Here is a 21,867-nt window from a genome sequence, read left to right as displayed (position 1 = left end):
AGGCCTCGATGTCACCGCTGCTGACGAGTTGCTTAAGAGAGCCGCGGAGCAGGGGGGTGTTGCCAGGTGCAGGTAGAAGGGAGAGGGCCAGATGCAGGACTCGTGGGTGAGGGAGGAGAAGAGAGAGGGGAGAGAAACAAAAGGAAATATTTCATACTGGGCTGGGCCGGAGTGGAGGGAGGGTGGAAAGATTCTGGCTACAGGGTGCATTAACAATGGAAAAGGGGGGAAAGCTGAAAATGGAGATAGTGACACAAAGAAGAGAAAGGGTAAGCAGGACCTTCTGAATAAGGATAGAGATACAGAGGGGACATGAAGAGGAGGTGAAATAGAGACATAGAAGTAATGCTGAAAAAGTGTGTGTGGGGGGGGAGATAAAGACATTGAAAGGGCAAATGGTGAATATGGGGTAAAGACAAGGACAGAGACAAATGAAGATTCTGAAAAAGTGGTGAGATACAGATATAGGTGAGATGGACACAAAGAAGGGTGATGCTGGAAAATAGGTGGAATGGTAATTCTGACAGACACAGAAGGGAAATGCTGGATCAAGGAGAGATGGGGCTCAGGCTGGATGGAATGAGGAGAAATGCCTTGTTGGCCCGGAACTTCCTCTCCTACGTCAGAATTGACGTCAGGGAGCGGAATGCTGGTCAGCGCGACGCTTCTGCAGGGAAAGCTTGGGACAGCGGTGGCTTGGGGACTATTCCCCGATGGCGGTGGCAGCAAACCGAGTGGCTTGGGGGAGGGCACGGAGAAAGAAAGAAAGGGGGCAGACAGAAAGAAGGGGGAACAGGGAGACAGAAAGAAAAAGTTGGGGGAGAGAATGAGGTCTGGAGGAGAGGAAACATACAGGAGGCTGAAAGAAAGGAAGAAAGATTGGATGCACAGTCAGAAGAAGAAAGTGCAACCAGAGACTCATGAAATCACCAAACAGCAAAGATAGGAAAAATGATTTTATTTTCAATTTAGTGATCAAAATGTGTCTGTTTTGAGAATTTATATCTGCTGTCTATATTATGCACTATGGCTCCCTTTTACTAAACCGCAATATTGTTTTTTAGCGCAGGGAGCCTATGAGCATTGAGAGCAGCGCGAGGCATTCAGCGTAACTCCCTGTGCTAAAACCTACTATTGTGGTTTAGTAAAAAGGGAGGGGGTGTATTTGTCTATTTTTGTATTTTGTTACCGAGGTGACATTGCATAGAGTCATCTGCCTTGGGAAATGTATATGGCAGATATCTTTGTTTTGTGTTCAAAAGAAAAGGAAATGCATTTCTGGTTTTATTTCTACAGTGTTGAAGTACTTGTTGGCCCTTGCTGTGACTGGTGGGGATCCCCAAGCACCGCCAGCAGAGGACCTCCTCTAGAGATGGTCAGAACTCCCCTCCACCAAGCGCAGCAGTTGCTGGCAGCATCCATGAGCCACTGAGGTGCCAGCATCTGTGACTCAGGGACGCTACTGCTGCCTGCCAAGCTTGGCAAAAGGGACCCCAGGCCAACTGCAAAGGAAGTCCTCAGCTGACAGTTTGTGGGTTCTCATCAGCTGAGTATTTATATTTTATATTTACATTAGAGGTTCTGGTAGAAACCCATTTACAAAGTATGTATTCTTCCCAATTAATATTTCCAAATTAATAGTCTCTTTGCTTATTTGTAAATGGGTCTCTACCAGAGCCTTTAATTCAGTAGCATAATTAAATAAAATAACTATTTCTGAAGTTTATAGGGAAGGATGGTGACGGAGGGGATTCCTCGCGGGGACGGGTGGGGACGGAGGGGATTCCTCGCGGGGACGGGTGGGGACGGAGGGGATTCCTCGCGGGGACGGGTGGGGACGGAGGGATTCCTCACGGGGACGGGTGGGGACGGAGGGATTCCTCACGGGGACGGGTGGGGATGGGTGGGATTTTGGCGGGGACGGGTGGGGACGGGTGGGATTTCTGTCCCCGCGCAACTCTCTAGTTGAGTCTGCCAGAAAATGTTATATTTAAACTTTATTAAGTTCATGAAACAGATGCTTGGTTGTTAACTAGAGAAACAGAGAAAATAACAGCAGATAAAAACCATATGGCCTATCGAGTCTTCCCATGCATGCTAATTAATAAGTTCTACAATCCTTTCCTCTCCCTTAGAGATCCAGGCCTTTTTGAATTAGAAATAGACCTCATTGACACCACCTCCAGCAGAAAGCCATACCATGTAATCACCTTCTTTTTCCATAAAGAAATATTTGCTTACATTACTCCTGATTCTATCTCTTTTCACCTTCATCTTCTGCCCCCACTCCTTTCTAGAGCTTCCTTTTGGTAGAAAGATGTCTACTTCTTGTGCAACCATCTCTATCATTTATTCTCTCTTTCATTTATTTCAAAGCAAACTCTATCGCCCCAAGGTCCATCTTCCCATCCGTGCATATCAACCTCTTACCTCCCAGCACATACCTTCCGATTTCTAATCCCCAAATGCATTACTCTGCACTTCGGCATGGCTAATGGAAGCGCAAAATCCCTGGCCTACATTTCCGGCACCTACCTTTGCCAGAGGTACAATTCTGTACTCGTCACCTTCACGTGAATGCAATCAGTGGCCACTTTTAAGGCGGCCACCGATAACGGTGCTGGTTGCAGAATCCAGGCCATTATGCGCTACTTATCTTGCTCAAATCTTTGCTGAAAAATGTGTCATAACAGTGTGGATTAGTTTATATATAAGAACACTATACATACTCATATTTGTGGAGTTTGATCTTGTAATGAAGAGCACTGACATTTTTAGGAGCCACTCTCTGGACCAAATCCATCCCATTTACATCTTTTTGAAGGTCTGGTCTTCAGAATTCTATGCACTCTTTTTTACTGCTGGCCATTCCTTTCCCTATGTACCAAAGCACCATTCTGGCTTCTGCATCACATTTTCTACCTCTGTCTTGCAGAGAAGCAGTCCTTGAGACATAACAAGCCAGTCTGAATTTCAGGAAATGCACTATGAATATGGAAGAGAGAAAACTGCATACAAATCTCTCAGTCACATTCATTGTGGATATCCTAAAACCCTGTGAGAACCCCTGCCCTATATTGTACTGTTCCCTTGTGTTTTTGCAGCCCAAATGCATTGCCCTGCTTATTTTAGCATTACATCTTAGCTACCAAATTCTAGACCATTCTTCATGTTTTACTAGATCCCTCCTTACATTATCTGCACTTTTCAGCATCTACCCTATTGCAGATTTTGGTACCTCCTGACAACCTTTCTACAATATTGCTCACAAAAATGATTTAAAAAAACAGAGCAAGGCCCAATTCCTTGGCTGCAGTAATTATTACATAAAGTGGAGTGACTCTCTGTACGTATTCTCCAATTTCTATGTGTTATTGATCTCAGTCTAACATAACATCGTGCTTCTTGACCGCGTAACCTTAAGTTCAAGGTGGTTTACAAACGATTATAAACAATAAACAATATCATGAAAAACAAGAAAAGTTATTTGAGCAAGCATTTTGAAAACTTGAGTTCTAAAGTGTTTATAGGAACGATCAAAATTCTACAGCTTTGAAGACAAGTACATTGCTGCTCTTTTTTTCTGTATTTTTGCACTATGTAGCATTTTTTTAAAATTTTAAAGCCCCTGTACAGGATTCTTTTGGACTGAAGGTCTCTTTTTCTCCATGGTTTTTTGTATACATAAGAGAGCAACTGTGCTTTTCTAGCTCGTATATTTCTCTTTACTTGATTATATTATACTAGTGTTTAAGCCCGTTATATTAATGGGTGCTAGAGTAGATATCTGTCTGTCTGGGGTTTTTTTTTCTTTATCTTTCTCTCTTCTTGGACGTTGTCTGTCTGTCATTCTTTCTGTCTGTGTCTCTCTCTGGCTCCCTGTTTGTCTGTCTTTCTTTCTGTCTCTGTCTCCCTGGCCCCCTGCCTGCCTATATTTCTCTGTTGTGCCATGCCTGCCTGTCTCTCCGTGGCCCCCTTCCTATGTCCATAGTGTCCCATCTTATGTCCTTAGTGCCCCCAGTTCTGCCTTCCTATGTCCTTAGTGCCCCATCCTATGTCCTTAGTGCCATCAGTACCTCCTTCCTATGTCCTTAGTGCCCACAGTGCCTCTTATGTCCTTAGTGCCCTCAGTGCCTCCTTCCTTTGTTCTTAGTGCCCCTTCCTATGTCCTTAGTGCCCACAGTGCCTATGTCCTTAGTGCCCTCAGTGCCTCCTTCCTTTGTTCTTAGTGCCCCTTCCTATGTCCTTAGTGCCCTCAGTGCCCCTTCCTATGTCTTTAGTGCCTCCTTCCCATGTCCTTAGTGCCCCCAGTCCTCCGTCCTGTGTCCTTAGTGCCCCATTGTCTCCGTCCTGTGTCCTTGGTGGCCCTGTCCCATGTTCTTAGTGCCCTCAGTGTCTCCTTCCTGTGTCCTTAGTGCCCTCAGTGCCTCCTATGTCCTTAGTGCCCCTTCCTATGTCCTTAGTGGCCCCCAGTGCCTCCTTCCTATGACTTTGTCCCACTCCCACCCTCCGAAGCCAGCCTGCCTGCCTGCTTCCCATTCCCCTTTGCATTATAACCCTTGAGAAGCATGTTTCCATCTTCCCCCCCACACACACACCCACTACCGCCGCCGTGCCGCTGACCCCACTGACCCTACCATTGCGAGTCAATCGCCGGTCCTTCCGGCTCCGGCAGCGTCCACAGCCTTCTGCTGCCCTGATTTTCTCTGCCGCGTCTCTAATGATATCATCATGGACGCGGCAGAGGTAATCAGGGCAGTGGAGGGCCGCGAGGCAGCGTGTTTGGAGTGCTGCGGACGCTGCTGGAGGCTTGAGGTTTGTGGTCGTCTCGTGGTGGGAGGGTCAACGGGGGTTCGGGTGCGGTGGGGGTGGCGACGACGATTATATGAGAGCTTCTGAGGGCACCATCGTGTACTGGAACACAGAACCCTAAGTGCGCATGCGCTGTCCTACCTGCCAGGGACCTACTGATCACGGAACACGCAAGTGGGAGTGCGCATGTGTGCTTAGGGTTTTATTATTATAGATAGACATTGTTCTTTTCTGTGTGGCACATCAGGAGTAACATCCTTATCCTCATAATGAAAACCATCTAATACTACCTTCCCTTGCCTCCCAGTTAACCAGTTTCTAACCCAGTCACTATAGGTCGCCTACCAAAAGTCCACAGTTTATTTATGAATCTCCTATGTGGAACCATGTCAAAGCTGAAATCTAAGTGAATCACCTCTAGCACTCTCCCTCAATTCAACTCTCTGGTTACCCAGTCAAAGAAATTAAAAGACTTGTCTTGACAAGATCTACCTCTACCATAGAAAACACAGAAACATAGAAAAAGATGGCAGAAAAGGGCCTTAGCCCATCAAGTCTGCCCACACTAATGACCCACCCCCCCTGGCTTTACCCTCCTAGAGATCCCACATGTATATCTCATTTACTTTTAAAATCTAGCACGCTGCTGGCCTCAAAATTTCCTTCCCTTGATTTTCAGCGGATGCCCTCTTGTGGCCGAGGGTCCTTTAAGGAAGAAGATATCATCTTCCACCTCGATACGGCCCGTGATATATTTATACATCTCGATCATGTCTCCTCTCTCTCTTCGTTCCTCGAGTGAGTACAGCCGCAATTTATTCAGCCTTTCTTCATACGGGAGATCCTTGAGCCCCGTGACCTTTCTGGTGGCCATCCATTGAACCGACTCAATTCTCAGCACATCTTTTTGGTAATGTGGTCTCCAGAATTGTACACAATATTCCAGATGAGGTCTCACCTTGGATCTGTACAACTGCATTATGACTTCGGGCTTCCTGCTGACAAAACCCCTACGGATACAACCCATCATTTGTCTTGCCTTGGATGAAGCCTTCTCCACCTGATTGGCAGTTTTCATGTCTTCGCTAATGATCACTCCCAAATCACGTTCTGCTTTGGTCCTGGCTAAGGTCTCACCATTTAGTGTGTAAGTTCTGCATGGATTTCTGCTGCCAAGGTGCATGACTTTACATTTTTTAGCATTGAAGCTTAGCTGCCAAGTCGAGGACCAGAGTTCCAAAAGAAGTAGGTCCTGCGTCATACTGTCGGGCAAAGTGTTTTTACTTACTAAGTTGCATAGTACAAATCTTGCTGCCTAGGATCCTGCAATCCACTGGATGCCAGAAACTGCATTATCCTGCATAGTTTTTTCATCAATAGACTTATCAGAGAGATCAGACTAGCTGGCCTCTAGAGTTCCTGACCTCTTTCTAACTTTAGCCTCTGTATAGAGCGACCAAGTCCAGTCCTTTGGGACCACTCCTGACTCTAAAGAATCATTGGCTGGGAGGGTCAGGATTTCTGTGCAAAAAAGAAAACATGCCATTTGTTATTTTTTGTGAACCTTCATAGTGATATGTCTAGAGCAGTGTATCGCAAACTGTGTGCCTCCTGAGATTTCAGGTGTGCTGCGGTATACTGGGGAAGATGAGAGGTGTCGATGCTGGATGACTGTCTACAGGACATGCCTCTTGCAGTCTCCCAATGCCGGCACTTCTCTCTGCACAAGGCCTGTTTGAAGGGCCTTTACGCATGTGCTGACATCTGCGCACTTTCAGATGTCTTGAGCCGGGGACACTAGGTTTAGCGTGCCCCAGCTCAAAAAAGTTTGTGAGACACTGGTCTAGAGCGAAGACTTATCTAATTGTCTTTGCTGATCTTCTTTAAGCCTTTTGGTATCTGAAACAGGTGAAAGGGCTATCCTGTACTGATGCCCAGCTCAGGACACAGCAGCCAGAATGTGGTTCTGTTTCAGCATGGGATACCTAAAACCTCACCTTACCCTGCAGCACAAGAAAGACTCTCCTGTTTTTAGTCAAAAACTTACCACTCACTCTCGCTGCCATTTCTAAAGACTACTTTGTATATATGAATGTGATGCCCACATAACATTTTAATAAGGATCTGTACACAGTGGGGTGGGGGTGGTGGGGGGTGGACCCCTCAGGCACCCTCTTGGTGAGGGTGCCGGCACCACTCTGTCCCCTACCACACTCGTGCCTTCCCGGTACCTCTTTAAATCATTGCCAGCATGAGCAACTACTCTGGCTTGACGTTCATGCCAGCCTGGTTTCCTCTGAACTCACTTCTGGGTTGTGAGGCCAGGAAGTGATGTCAGAGGGAAAGCCAACACCGGCACGAGAAGCAGGTCAGAGAAACTGCTCACGTTGGCGAAGATTTATTGAGGAATGGTGGGAAGTGAGGGCACGAGTACAGTGTGGGGGGCACGGAAGGAGGTGGGAGCGAATAATAAGGCACGGGGGGGGGGGGGCACTGCCCCAGGTGCCTCCTACTCTTGCTACACCACTGCCTGTATAGTACGTAAATTTACTTAGTATATATGAGCTTTCAAACACATACTTCACGAATAAAATAGAGTCAAAATTGAAAACAGAAGCAGCTGTGATTTTGCTTGGTGTTTTAACAGCTCACAGTCATTTAAAATTGTTTTTATCCCCTCTGTAGAAAGAGTATATTTATAAGGATTTTTTTTTCCTGCTCCTTTGGGGGGATCTATGTCATATGATATTCACTATAAACAAGTTTTTCTTCCTTTAAAGAAGCAATTCTTTTGCAAGGTCTGAGAAAGCCCAGAATTGACTGCCTGGTGAAAAGGTGACATGAGGTTAGGGCAGAGGCTTCCAGTGACAGACCACCGTGCCACTGGTAGAGTCCTAATTTGAAGAAATATTGACATTTCAAAGTAAATAGTAGGTGAAGGTTTTATTATCATTTCACTGGGAAAACATTTGGGGACCCCAAGTTTAATAAGAAGAATTATGTGTTCTTACCATGATACCCTAGTTTAATTGAAACCATACTTTTTTAGGTATTAAAAAGGATATCAATTAAATTCTGTAGTTTCTTGATGAACAATAACATCCAAAAAAAGAGAAACAAAATTATGAATTCGGAATCAGTTTGTGAAACAACTACTGTACCTTGAGCTACAATTAAAAGAGCTGTTAGTCAAAGTCAAAAGAAAGTAGCAAAAGAATCTCTAAGTTAACTAAGTAATGTTTAAATAACTGGGAAACAAGTAAACCATCTTACAGAATAAATCTGCACTACTGAGTGTGAGTAAGCATCTTGGCCTATGTAAAGATCCAACAGGATCCGACTTTGGTCTTGCTCATGGGTTAGTGGGAATTCCCCATGCAATGATCAAAAGAAGCTTCAGAGAACAATATAAACAAGAGTAATTGATGCTCAGTTGTCTGGACAGGATGCTAAGACCATTTTGAAACAAGTAAAGGACAATTCTATAATCTCTCCTTTATTAACATGCCTCTAATTCATATAAATGTCTACAATACTGCAATTATGTACCTAAATGTATGTATACTTACTCATGAAAGCGCCAGCAGGATGACTAAACACTACTCAAGTGCCCCGCAAACATTTTAAACCTGTGGCACACCAATCTCGGTGCAGCAGCTGTAGGACATCCAGAAATACGCAGATGTCGATTTAATGACGTCAACAGATGGCCACTGAGCCTGCAACTACCACCCAGTGGAGGGTACTGGAGTAGGAGAGGTGCCGTCTGACTGCCTACAGGACAACAATATAAGAATAGCCTTACTGGGTCAGACCAGCGGTCCATCAAGGCCAGTAGCCTGTTCTCACAGTGGCCAATCTAGGTCACTAGTACCTGGCCAAAACCCAAGGAGTAGCAATATTCCATGCTACCAATCCAGGGCAAGCAGTTGCTTCCCCCATGTCTTTCTCAATAGCAGACTATGGACTTTTCCTCCAGGAACTTGTCCAGACCTTTCTTAAACCAGCTACGCTATCTGCTCTTACCACAACCTCTGGCAACACGTTCCAGAGCTTAACTATTCTCTGAGTGAAAAAATATCTCATTCTATTGGTTTTAAAAGTATTTCCCTGGAACTTCGTCGAGTGTTTCCTAGTCTTTGTAATTTCTGATGGAGTGAAAAATCGATCCACTTGTACCCGTTCTACTCCACTCAGGATTTTGTAGACTTCAATCATATCTCCCCTCAGCCATCTCTTTTCCAAGCTGAAGAGCCCTAACCTTTTTACTCTTTCCTAATCAGAGGAGTTCCATTCCCTTTATCATCTTGGTGGCTCTTCTTTGAACCTTTTCTAATGCTGCTATATCTTTCTTGAGACAAGGAGACCAGAAATGAATGCAATACTGCAGGAGAGGTTGCACCATGGAGCATTATAACATTCATAGTCTTGTTAACCATCCCTTTTTTAATAATTCCCAGCATCCTGTTTGCTTTTATAGCCACCGCCGCACATTGGGCGGAAGGTTTCATCGTATTGTCTACAACGACACCCAGTAACTGTGATTTGGGTTATTCTTCCCAATGTGCATCATTTTGCATTTGTCCAAATTAAATTTCATCTGCCTCTTGGACGTCCAGTCTTCCAATTTCCTACGGTCTGCCTGCAATTTTTCACAATCTGCATGCGTTTTAACAACTTTTAACAGTTTAGTGCCATCTGCAAATTTAATCACCTCACTCATCATTCCAATTACCAGATCATTTATAAATAAGTTAAATAGCACAAGTCCCAGTACAGACCCCTGCAACGCTCCACTATTTACTCTCCTCCATTGAGAAAAATGACCATTTAACCCTACCCTCAGTTTTCTATTCAATAACTAATTCCTAATTCACAACAGAACTTCGCCACCTATCCCACTGACTTTTTTAATTTTCTCAGGAGCCTCTCATGAGGAACTTTATCAAAAGCTTTCTGAAAATCTAGATACACTATATCAACCGGCTCACCTTTATCCACGTTTATTCACACCTTCAAAGAAGTCAAGCAAATTGGGTGAGTCAAGATCTCCGTCGGCTGAACCCATGCTGACTCTGTCTCATTAAATCATGTTTGTCTATTTGTTCCACAATTTTATTTTATATAATTGTTTCCACCATTTTGCCCAGTACTGAAGTCAGGCTTACCAGTCTGTAATTTCCCAGATCTCCCCTGGAACCCTTTTTAAAAATCAGCATAACATTGGCCACCCTCCAATCTTCAGGTACTACAGATGATTTTAGTAACAGGTTACAGATCACTAACAGCAAGTCAGCAATTTCATGTTTGAGTTCTTTTAATACCCTGGGATGTATACCATCTGGTTCAGGTGATTTATCACATTTTAACTTGCCAATTTGGCTGAGATTTCTTTCAGTTCCTCCACATCATCACCCTTGAAAACCATTTCTGGTTCAGGTAGATCTCTTACATCTTCTTCCATAAAGAATGAAGCAAAGAATCCATTCAGTCTCTCTGCTATGGCCTTATCCTCCCTTAGTGCCCCTTTTGGTCCTGATCATCCAACGGTCCCACAGATTCCCTTACAGGTTTTCTGCTTCTGATGTACCTAAAATAATTGTTATGAGTTTTTGCCTCTTTTGCAAGCTTCTCTTCATTTTCTTTCTTAGCTTTCTTTATCAATGCTTTGCATCTAACTTGCCAGTGTTTGTGTCTCTTCTTATTTTCTTCATTCAGATCCTTTTTCCATTCTTTTAATGATGTTTTTGGCTCTAATAGCCTCTTTCACTTCACCTTTTAACCTTGCCGTCTCTCGTTTCTTCTTCTTTCCACCTTTGCTGATACTTAGAATACATCTGGTCTGGGCTTCCATGATGGTATTTTTAAATAACATCCATGCCTGGTTTACAGTCCTAACCTTTTAGCTTCTTTTTAACCATTTTCCTCATTTTATCATAATCGCCCTTTCAAAAATTATATGGCTCTACATTAGATTTTTTTTTCCCAACATCACTCCTGGTTTCAACTCAGATTTGATCATGTTATGATCACTGTTCCCCAGCAAACCCAACACAGTTAACTCCTGTACTATGCCTTGCATTCCACTAAGGACCAAATCTAAAATAGCTCCCCCTCTTGTGGGTTCCTGGACTTGTTGCTCCAAGAAGTAGTCATTTATGACATCTAGGAATTTTACCTCCCTAGCACTCCCTGATGTAACATTTAACCAGTCAATGTTGGGGTAATTGAAATCACAAAATATACTACAACTCTATTCCCTTCTATTGAAAGTGAGCCCATTTTTGGTGGAATTCCTTATGTCATATATATAAAATGGAGAGATTTCTGGCAATACAGCAGGGTAGTTTCAAGAAATTTCAAGATGTTTGGGAGCCATTAACAAAGTATTGTACTGAATAGATTAAATTTTCTTTTCCCTTAAATTTACAAGTTCAATTGTGAAGAAGGGGGGGGGAATTTTATAGTTATGTATTGTATAAGTATTGATTATTTGATAGGTAAGGGGGAGAAGGGTGGGAGTTAAGTATTTATCACCTGTTACCATTGATGATTATTAAGTGATATAGATATTGTTAGTTTGTTTGGACATTTCATCACACTTATTGTAAGTTTGAAAATGAATAAAGAATTTAAAAAAAACAAAAACAAAGTGAGGCCACCAAATTCAAACAGGCAAGTGGAGAAAAAAGACTTCACATAACATAAAAGCTATTGTTGAAAGCAAGTAAAGTTCACTTATCATCAGTCTGAAAAAAAACTCCACTTACATGTTAGCAAAATAATTTTGTGTCTCAATCAACAGCAGGGGGGAGGGGAAAAACACAAAAATTAGAAAAGCAGGAACAAAAAAACTCAAAAAAGTCCTATCAGTCAGCATTCATAGGATTTATTCCATGAATGTTTTTCAAAAGTGAGCCATACAAATCCGGATGATAGATGAGCAAGAAAGGGCAAGCCAAAATATTAACAACTTACTAAGCTGCAGAAACTGCCTTTCCCAAAACAAAAACAAAATTCAGTCCAATAATCCAGTAACTCAGTCATAAAAACTCAGTCCAGCAATACAATCCAAAACAAACAGGCAGCAATTGTGTGTGTGTATGGGGGGGGGAAGGGGCGGGGGAAACTGCTTAGCTGGCTACACTGTTGCTTCACTGAACTTCTTCACTCTTATACTAGCGTCTTCATAGCTCGCCAATTACAAAGTTCATGAATGCAAAATCCCAATAATCCCAACTGGAGACCGCGTTTTGCCTCCAGTGTCATCAGGGGAATATCATCACTTCAGGATGAAAATTAAAGATTGTTCCGACATAGATAATCGTGTTTAAAGCAGATCACAGCTGACATCATCAGTCCAATCCTCCTACAGGAATGCCCTCCATTCGACCATCATCATTGGGCAGGCAATACAGAGTCCATCATTCCGATGGCCTTCTCTTGTTCATATATCATCCGGATTTGTATAGCTCACTTCTGAAGAACAATTATGGAGTAAATGCTATGAATGCTTCATTTTTGAATTTGTTGTTCCTGCTTTTCTAATTTTTGTGCTTTTTCCCTATTGTTGATTGAAGCACAAAACATGTAAGTGGAGTGTTTTTTCAGACCGATAAGTGAACTTACTTGCTTTCAGCAATAGCTGTTACGTTAAGTTTCACAATGTTATGTAAGGTATTTTTTCTCCATTTATTTGCCTGTTTGAATTTGGTTGCCTCACTTTCAATTGAAGGGGATAGAGTTGTATTTTGCAGTTATTTCTATCCTACCTGGTGTATATTCTTATTTGGGTAATTTAAATCATCCATTATTATACTTTTGCCCAGTTTTCCAAATCTCTGAAAACATTTCTTCTTCTGTCTGTTCATTTTGTCTCAGGGGAAGTCATTGTGATATAATTTGTACCCAGGTAACACAGTGTCCCATTGATTGTCCTCCTTCCACCAGGTCTCTGAGATACCTATTCAAGCCGCTAAATTGAATGTATGGCTTAATTATGTTAGAGGTCTCTTCCTATCTTGATTTTAGATAATTTTAGATAGGCTGGTATCTTAATGCATTCTGCTTCATTTTTTCAATCAAGTTCCTTATATTCAACTTGATGTATTTCTATCTGTTCTATGTATTACTTCTTTCTCTGCCATTATATTGTAAATGCTTTCTCTCCTTGATGGGGAGAGTGCATCTCTTTCGGATGGTGCTGTTCCCTAAATGGTTGTGCGTTCTGCAGACGCTTCCTCTGAGTCTATTGCGCAAGGATGTCCGGACTTTCAACTCTTTGCTCTCGCGGTTTTGTTGGGGGGTAGGAAGCCTAAAATGCGGTGGCAGTTGCTGGTGGGCTCGTGGGAACGAGGAGGCTTAGGGGTACCGAATATTATTCTTTATAATCAGGCCTGACTTCTGCGGCATATTCGGGATTGGGTACTTCTCTGTATACCGACGTCTCCCTCAAGCGTGATTATTTTTATCCTACTCACCTTCTGTCTCTTCTTCACATTCGGTTGGTGGCGGTGCCTGTTCCTAGTCGATGCAGTGTCCTGTTTAGACCTCTTTGGGAGGTGTGGCGGCGGATTCTCGGTGTCCACTCTAAATTACTGTTTTAAGGCTCCGACGGGGGGTGTGGGGGGAAAACCCCCCCACTTTACTTAATAGACATCGCGCTGTGTTGTGGGGGCGTTGTGGGGGGTTGTAACCTCCCACATTTTACTGAAAACTTAACTTTTTCCCTGTTTTTAGGGAAAAAGTTCAGTTTACAGTAAAATGTGGAGGGTTACAACCCCCCAAACCCCCCATAACGCCGGCGTGATGTCTATTAAGTAAACTGGGGGGTTTCCCAACAAAAAACCCCATCGGAGCCCCTAAAAACTGTAATTTTGTGCGGCGCGCACCTCCGTGCTGCGCTCAATTGTCGGCGCGTGCTTTTGTCTTTCGCGCCGTTGTCTATGAACCGGATTCTCTCCTTGTGGCGTCAGGACTCCCATGTCAGTGTATTGCTGCCTCTGACTGGTAACCTTTCCTTCCCTCTGGGGTTGGTTCCTTCGGTTTTCGGTAAATGGCAGGCTAGGGGCTTTGAGTTCCTTTTTCAGGTGATGCGGGATGATGGGGAGCTCAGGTCCTGCGTGGATTTGCAGCACTGTGGTCTTTCTTCTCTTGGTCTGGCTTACGCTCACTGTCAGTTGCGGCACTATGTGAGCTCTCTCCCTAGAGATTCCCTTTCTTTAACCTTTGGGCTTTGGTTTCGAGCCTTCTTGGAGGGGAGGAGGATCTAGAACCTCGGGTCTCAGTCTCCTATTTTCATCAACAGCTTGGGGCCCTGGGCCCTCCTCGAGACTTTTCTATCATATTGGAGGCTTGGCAGAGGGATAGGGGAGGGAGCTTGGGGCGGATTTGTTCCTCCGAGCTCTCCGACGAATCCCCATTTTAGTATATAGTGCGAAGCTTCGTGAGTGCCATTATAGACCCCTGTTGAGGGCCTATACCTCCCAGAGCCAGGCCTACTATAAGGACTGTGTGGAAACCCAACACTGACTCACTTGCCTCACTGAAGTGAATTCTTACTTTCATGGCCTTTGGAGTTGTGAGAGGATTCAGGAGTTTTGGGGAGGACTTGGCCTCCTTCCTTCAAGGCCTGCTTCAGGCTCCTGTCCCTCTTTCTGTTTCACATGCTGTTGGCTCACTTCTCTGCATTTTCTGTTTATACCTCTGCTGAAAAACTGTTTCTGAGTAAATGTTATATTCTGGGGAAAAAAGTATATTTTGAACCACTGGCTGGCTGATGTCCCTCCCTCCTTTTGGTATTGGAGGAATAAATTACACAAACTTATGGGCTGGGAAGCCCGGCTGGCTTACTCCTCTCGGCGCCAGATCAGAGACTTTGTTCGAACTTGGTCTCCTTATTTGGACAGTTTGTCTCCGAGAAGTTGCAGTCAACTTTTGAACAGACTGCAGTTGTATCCTACCCCACCTGTCTGACCTTGGTTTCCTTTGTTCTGGGAACTTCGGAGGGGGGGAGGGGTTGGGGGGGTTGGGGGTCTGTTCCGGGTGGGGGGGGGGGAGGAGGGTTGGGTCTCCTTGTGACCCTGGAGGACATCAGAGTCCAGTCCTCTTGGGGGGGGTGACCCTCTGTATATAGTTGGAAATGTACCAATTTTTCTTTGTCACATGTGGTTGTTGATTGTTATTCTTTTTGCCAATAAAAACAGATTTTAAATAAAAATATTGTAAATGTTTTCTGTCTTTATCTGTTTTTTAGTCCATTATTCTAATTTGTATTTTATCTGTATCCCATGTATTAGCTCACCTTGTTGTGAACCTCCTAGAACTTTTTTGGTATGGTGGTATATAAGAATAAAATTATTATTATTATATCAACCTCATCATTCAGTGCTATATACCAAGTAAGGTGCCTGAGATTGAACATTAAATGAACAAGCACATTTTCGTGCATCGGCCCACAGGAATGGAATCGTATGCCTAAGTATATATGACACAGGGCAATCTTGGTGTTTTTATGGGAATTGATGCTCTGTGTAAGTATAAGCGCTAGTCGCTTGTCTGTTCATGTTTTAAATGTGTATGATTTGTATTGTGAGCCGCTCTGTGAAAAGTGGGTTATAAATAAATTAAACAAACAAAAACTCTAAGGGGCTCATAATCGAAAGAGAAAAACGTCCAAAAACCAGCCTAAGTCAGCACTTGGACGAACATTTCTCAAATACGTCCAAGCGCCGATACTAAAAACGGGTTTTGGACGTATTTCTAAACAACCTAGGTCTTCATAGTGCCGCTGAACGGCCAAAGCTAAATGGGGCATTTTGGGAGGAGTGTCAAGGGTGGGAGTTGGGTGGGACGTGGAATGGCTTAGACTTAGTCGTACAGCATGTATAACCGAAAGTGATACAGCCCACGATCGACAGAACTTGGACATTGTGACTTAGACCATCTAAAGCATGGTCTAAGTCACAAAAACCCACCTAAACTCACCAGATAAGCACTGAAAACACATAACACAGACCTCCACACACTACCCCAGTGATCATCAACCCCCCTACCCCCATAAAAATTTTATTCTCAACTTTAAATTTCAGCCTCCAGACCATCATCACCTGGCTGCCTAGCAAAGGAATGCCTAGTCGTCCAGCCTATAGGCAGCTTAAGTCATCTTGGGGGTGGGTTAGGGACTCATGGAGAAGAGGACCCATGCCCATAAGCCCCTGTAATCACTGCATTGATACTGAAGCAAGTGCACTGCCCTATACACCCCCAAAACCCTTTTGTATTGGCATACAAGTGGCTCCTGCAGCCATAAGGGCTATTGGGGTGGTAGATAAGTGGGTCTAGGAGATTCTGAAGGTGGTTTGGGGGGCTCATCATCACCTATAAGGGAGCTGTAGTGAGGAGAAGCCATGGCACCCTTTTGGTGAAGTTCACAGCAGTGCCCTGTAAGGTACCCCACTATTTAGGTGGCATGTCTGGGTGTGCAGTCCATCATTTTGCAGACCCCTCCCACGTTCAACAGGGCTTGTTCTAGGCGTTTTGGACTTGGACGGAGAGTTGGATGGAAATGTAGTATAAAGATAGACAATTTAGTGGCTTGGATGATCAGATTGGCAGGACGTATATAATTAGACAATTTTCAAAAGTAAAAAAAAGTTGGACGTATCTTTCGAAAATGTGCCTTAGGCTCTTTTTAACTTTGGACGACTTGCGAGATGGACATAAACGGACTTAGACGTCCCTTTCGATTATGCCCCTCCACCTCTCCTATTTTATTTTTTAGGCTTCTAGCATTTGTATACAGACTTCAAATTGTTGTTTTTCCTTGTAAGTACAGGTTGCTGAGAAGACAGGGAAAATTTGAGTCTTTAACTCTGCCTTCCTCCTAAACCTTCCTGGCTTTCTTTCACCATTATTGGAACCTCTCTACCGGGACTCCCTAAATATCCTGCTTCAACAGTATCTTTCAAGAATACCTCACACCGAACCATCCGCTCCTGAGCGACTGTCAGCTTTCCTCCACATCTCAGTTTAAAAGCTGCTTTATCTCCATTTTAAACGTTAGCGCCAGCTGTCTAGTTCCGTCCCGCTTAAGGTGGAGTTCATCCTTTTGGAACAAGCTCCCCCTTTCCCAGAAGGTTGCCTAGTACCTACCAAATCTAAATGCCTGGGTCATCGGCCTGACCTGCTTGTGTTCAGAGGTTTTTGCCATTAATCATTCTTGGCTATTTTTTTGCTCCCACCTGCTAACTTTAAACTTGTGCGAAGGATTTTTGCCTATGATGCTTTGGTGGAAGAGTGTGGGTACACATCTCCATTTGTCTAAGTCTTTTCTTTCACTTACATAATCAGCTAGCTTTCTTGGCTTGTGTGGTCCTTTTATTTTGGAGTGATATTTTTGAATTTTTGTGTCAATTAACACTATGACACTTTTCTATATAGAGTGCCAAAAGAAAGGAAGAAATTATCATCCTGCATTCAAATCTTGTTTTACTACTTGGGATCTAGCTAGGTACTTGGGGCCTGGGTTGGTCACTTTGGGAAAAAGGATTTTGTGCTTGATGAGCCTTTGGTCTATCCCAGTACGGCAATTCTTATGTTCTTATCTATTGTCATCCATTAATACTTTGGCCTGAATCTAAGAAATGTTGATTTAAACAAAGGTTCTGATTAGAGCCACATTTTATAATCACTTTCACAGTCTGTGAAAGGATCAGAGTTAAATTCTAGGAAACAAAATAGCTCTTTGGAAGAACATTCTCTTTTGCAGGCTGAGTTGGCTTCCGTGTATTGAAATTCAACTACAGTTTCTTTGGTCACAGGACACAATTACCAGCATTTCTAAAGCAGTAAACAAGTGCAATGGAGAGTTTTGCCTCATGCCAATCAAATGATTTCCTGTAAAATTTTGAAATCAAGAACTTATATTGTATGAGCTCTGAATGTAGTGAATGAGAACTAGAAATTGCAATTTTAAAATGTTCTTTGCTTACAATTTTCCCTCATTCAGATCTTAAACAATTTTAAGAATTGTTAAGAAATCTAGTCTGATATACCAGAATGTTAGTACCAGGAATGGCAATTTCAATAGTGAGGCGGGACATTGGTGGGTTGAGAATGGTCATTGTTATACAGAGATTCAAAAAACTTTTAAAAACTTCTCTTTTTGTAGAAGCTTTTTATTGAACTGAGGTGGAACCTGTGGTTAAGAGATGAAGGCCCAAATTCTGTAACCAGCGCCTAAAGTTAGGCCCAACTAGATAGGCGCCTATCAAGAAAGCATGATTCTGCAACAAGGCGCCTCTAAAAATTTAAGTGGCCGTCAAAAAAATAGGCGCTCTGCATGTTAGATGTGGGCGTGGCTTTGTGTTAGGAGCCTTGTTACAGAAGTGTTCACATGGGCACCTAACTTTTAGTTGAGCCTAGAGCTGGCCTATTTAATGGGTGCCGCTCAGCGCGATTCACTAAACAGCACCCAATTTTACTTGAATCGCGCTGAACAGTGCCTATATAGGCGCCTAACTTTTGGGTGCTTCTTATAGAATTTGCCCTGAAGTGTATATTGTGTTCATATTTTTAAAATTATTCTTTTTGTAGAAATTTTTGGGATGCAAGTTAGAATTAGTGTTTATGAGACGAAATGTACATTGTGTTAATGTCTGTTATGTTTTAAATTTCCTTTGTTTTATAGTTTTGATTGTATTTTGGAACCCGCGTAGGTTTAAATAAAAAGATAAATAAAATAACTACAATGAGAGTGTTGCTAAAATTATTTCAATATTAAAAGACGAGACCAATATGGTATGAAAAGCTCATTCGATGCAAAGTGTCTTAAGATGCAAAGAATCCAGCTTTCTCCAGGAAATCTCCATTACAGCACTTCTCAGAATGCAGCATCGGTCATCTCATCAATCAGGATGCAGCTAAGAGATCAAGGCCTAGCTTTGACAGTTTATGGGATTAGTGAGAATTAAAGGGGATGGATGAGCATTCTGATTCCCTAAATGGCGCCAAAACCGGTAGGCATTGTCGACAATGGCACCTACCATGTGTCACTCAAAAGTAAGCACCTTCTATAGAATTGTGCCTACCAGCATCTGACTCAAGTTAGGCACCGGTAGGCATCTTAATGTTACCTGGCCTAATTTACCGGCACCTAACACAAACGCCTACTGAAGCCCAAGGTCGTTCCATGTCCAAACTCTGCCCCCACCGTGCTCATTTTCCAGGTAGGTGTCACACTAATCTCTGTGCAGAACTTAATTCTTTTTTAATTGACTTTTAATGGCATTTTCAGTATCAAGTCATTTAAGCCAATTAAAAAATTTTGAGTTTCATGCAGAAATTGCCTAAGCACCATTTATAGAATTATGATATGTATTGACATATGAATTTTCTAATTTGAGTATCATAATTCAAACAGTCAAGCTGTAGATAATTCTAAATACCCCTAGCAGCTAATTACAAGCTGCACAAGAAGAGTAAGCACATTATGAGACAATGAGTAGTGAGACCCTGCGTGATGAAGTATCTGAGAGACATGTATGCAAAGTCACCATCTGTAGTCTTAAGCAAATGTCGCTGTAGTTTGTACTGTGACAGGTTCAAAGAAGAGCGACCAAGATGGTAAAGGAACGACAAAAAAGATTAGGGCTCTTCACCTTGGAAAAGAGACGACTGAGGGGAGATATGATTGGAGTAGAAAGTGGATCGATTTTCCATTTTGTCAAAAATTACAAAGACTAGGGAACAATCGATGAAGCTACAGGGAAATACTTTTAAAACCAATAGGAGGAAATATTTTTTCACTCAGAGAATAGTTAAACACCGGAATGCATTTCCAGAGGTTGTGGAAAGAGTGGTAGCGTAGCTGGTTTTAAGAAGCATTTGGACAATTTCCTGGAGGAAAAGTCCATAGTCAGTTATTGAGAAAGACAAGAGGGAAGCCACTGATTGCCCTGGATTGGCAGTATGGATTTTAGCCAAGCACTAGGGACCTGGATTGGTCACTGTGAGAACGGGCTACTGGACTTGATGGAACTTTGGTCTGACCCAGTAAGGCTAGTCTTATATTCTTTTCTAGTGCCGCTATATCTTTCTTGAGATAAGGAGATCAGAACTGAACGCAGTACTCCAGGTGAGGTCACACCATGGAGCGATACAGAGGCATTATAACATCCTTAGTCTTGTTAACCATCCATTTTTTAAAATAATTCCTAGCATTCTGTTTGCTTTTTTGGCCACCACCACAGATTGGGCGGAAGGTTTCATCACATTGTTTACAACGACACCCAGATCCTCTTCTTGGGCACTAACCCCCAAGGACACCAGGAAGTATTTCTTCACAGAAAGGGTGGTGGATCAGTGGAACAAACTTCCGGAGCAGGTGATCAGAGCCACCAGCGTGCTCGACTTTAAGAATAAATGGGACATCCACGTGGGATCCCTGCGAGGGTCGAGTTAAGGAGCTGGGTCATTAGCACTCAGACTTAATGGGGTGGGTCAGTAGAGTGGGCAGACTTGGTGGGCTGTAGCCCTTTTCTGCCATCATCTTTCTATGTTTCTAAGGTGGACTCTAGCATCCAGTAACTGTGATTTGGGTTATTCTTCCCAATGTGCATCACTTTGCATTTGTCCACAATAAATTTCATCTGCCACTTAGATACCCAGTCTTCTAACTTCCTAAGGTCTGCCTGCAATTTTTTTTTACAATCTGCATGCATTTTAACAACTTTGAACAGTTTAGTGTCATCTGATAAGGTAACTGTTATCAAGTGAAATAGGAAATTCATTACAGAATGATTAAAACCATTACTGGACAAACCAATTATCCTAGACATCGAATGATATCTTCGGTTCTATTATAAATGTTCTGCCTCTTGGACTGATTTGAAAACATTCCTAACAGAAAGAGTAAACTGCTGACCTGCTTTCTCCTATTTTGTAGCTAAGAGAAGGGTTCTTTCTAGCCACTGAGTCTGTACTATATCATCTCATACTACCAGAGATCTGTTTACACTATGAAATCACTTTTAGGAATCTGCGAAAAAGAGAAAAAGTGCAGACATGAGGTTTTGCTTGTTTGTTTGGTGTTTAACTTTACATAATAAAAGAAAGACAAAATCATGACTTGTCTCTGAGGATCAGAAGGCCCAGCCTTTCAAAGTACAGATGACAGAATGCAGGTCTGCAGTATACAAGGCCTTCTTTTTACTGTTTTAATTCACCACATTTCTGAAGGGACAATGTTACTGTCCTTAAGAAACATTCTTAGGAACAATAAAATTCACAGTGTTATTACTGGCAAGTTTCACGAAAGGAAGCAGTTAAAACATAGTACAGAGGAAAAAAGAGCTGTTTGCCAAGATGTGGCTGGAAGCATCACAGTGTTGTAGAGCCTTTCACCTGTCGGTCACTAGCTCAGTGCAGCTGGATCCAAAAAAAATGAGGTTTAGATGAAGTCAGCTGATGATCCATATAGCTTAACAGAAGCAATCGGACCTATGCTGTACACACCTCCGAGATTTGTGACAAAGACAATGAAGAGAACGTATCTCAAGCTTTCTTATAGCGTCAAAGATCATAGGGAATTTAGGTGACAAATTAAAACTTATTTGTTCAACAAATTTTTACTAAATCAGGTTAGATTTATTCATGGACCCAGTTGATTTATAAGTTCAGATACATTGAGGGGCATTATCTAGATCCAATTTTGGACGTTTGGGGGAAAACACCTAAAAATCCAGTAGAGAAAAATATCATTTTCAAACCAGAAAAACATTTTTTTTCCCAAAAATGGCCATTTCCTAGATGAGTTTGCCCTCAGTGCATGTATCTTTTTGAAGAAAAAAAAGCAAAAACTGTCTAAATGAAAACCACATAAAAACCAACCATTGGGACATAGGTGTGGGGTCAGCATTCTTAGCAGACTGGCCAAACAGACATCCCAGCACTGCAGGGAACGTCATATAAAAAGTCCCAGATACACAGCACTATAACTGGCTTATATTATATTGTGAACCTTCCAAAACCTACATAAAGATGACACCTGCAGAC

At 42.7% G+C, this 21,867-nt stretch overlaps 1 protein-coding gene across 2 annotated transcripts in view; it reads right to left on the bottom strand.

Annotated features, from left to right (window-relative positions):
* The window catches only part of FAT4 (FAT atypical cadherin 4), a 320,456-nt gene that overhangs the window by 187,156 nt on the left and 111,433 nt on the right, over positions 1-21,867 (bottom strand). The gene's annotated exons all lie outside the window — the stretch shown is intronic.

Source organism: Geotrypetes seraphini, chromosome 1, assembly GCF_902459505.1.
Source record: "Geotrypetes seraphini chromosome 1, aGeoSer1.1, whole genome shotgun sequence".
Taxonomy (NCBI): domain Eukaryota; kingdom Metazoa; phylum Chordata; class Amphibia; order Gymnophiona; family Dermophiidae; genus Geotrypetes; species Geotrypetes seraphini.
The sequence above is the reverse complement of the archived record's forward strand: the minus strand, read 5'-3'. Positions and strand labels throughout refer to the sequence as shown.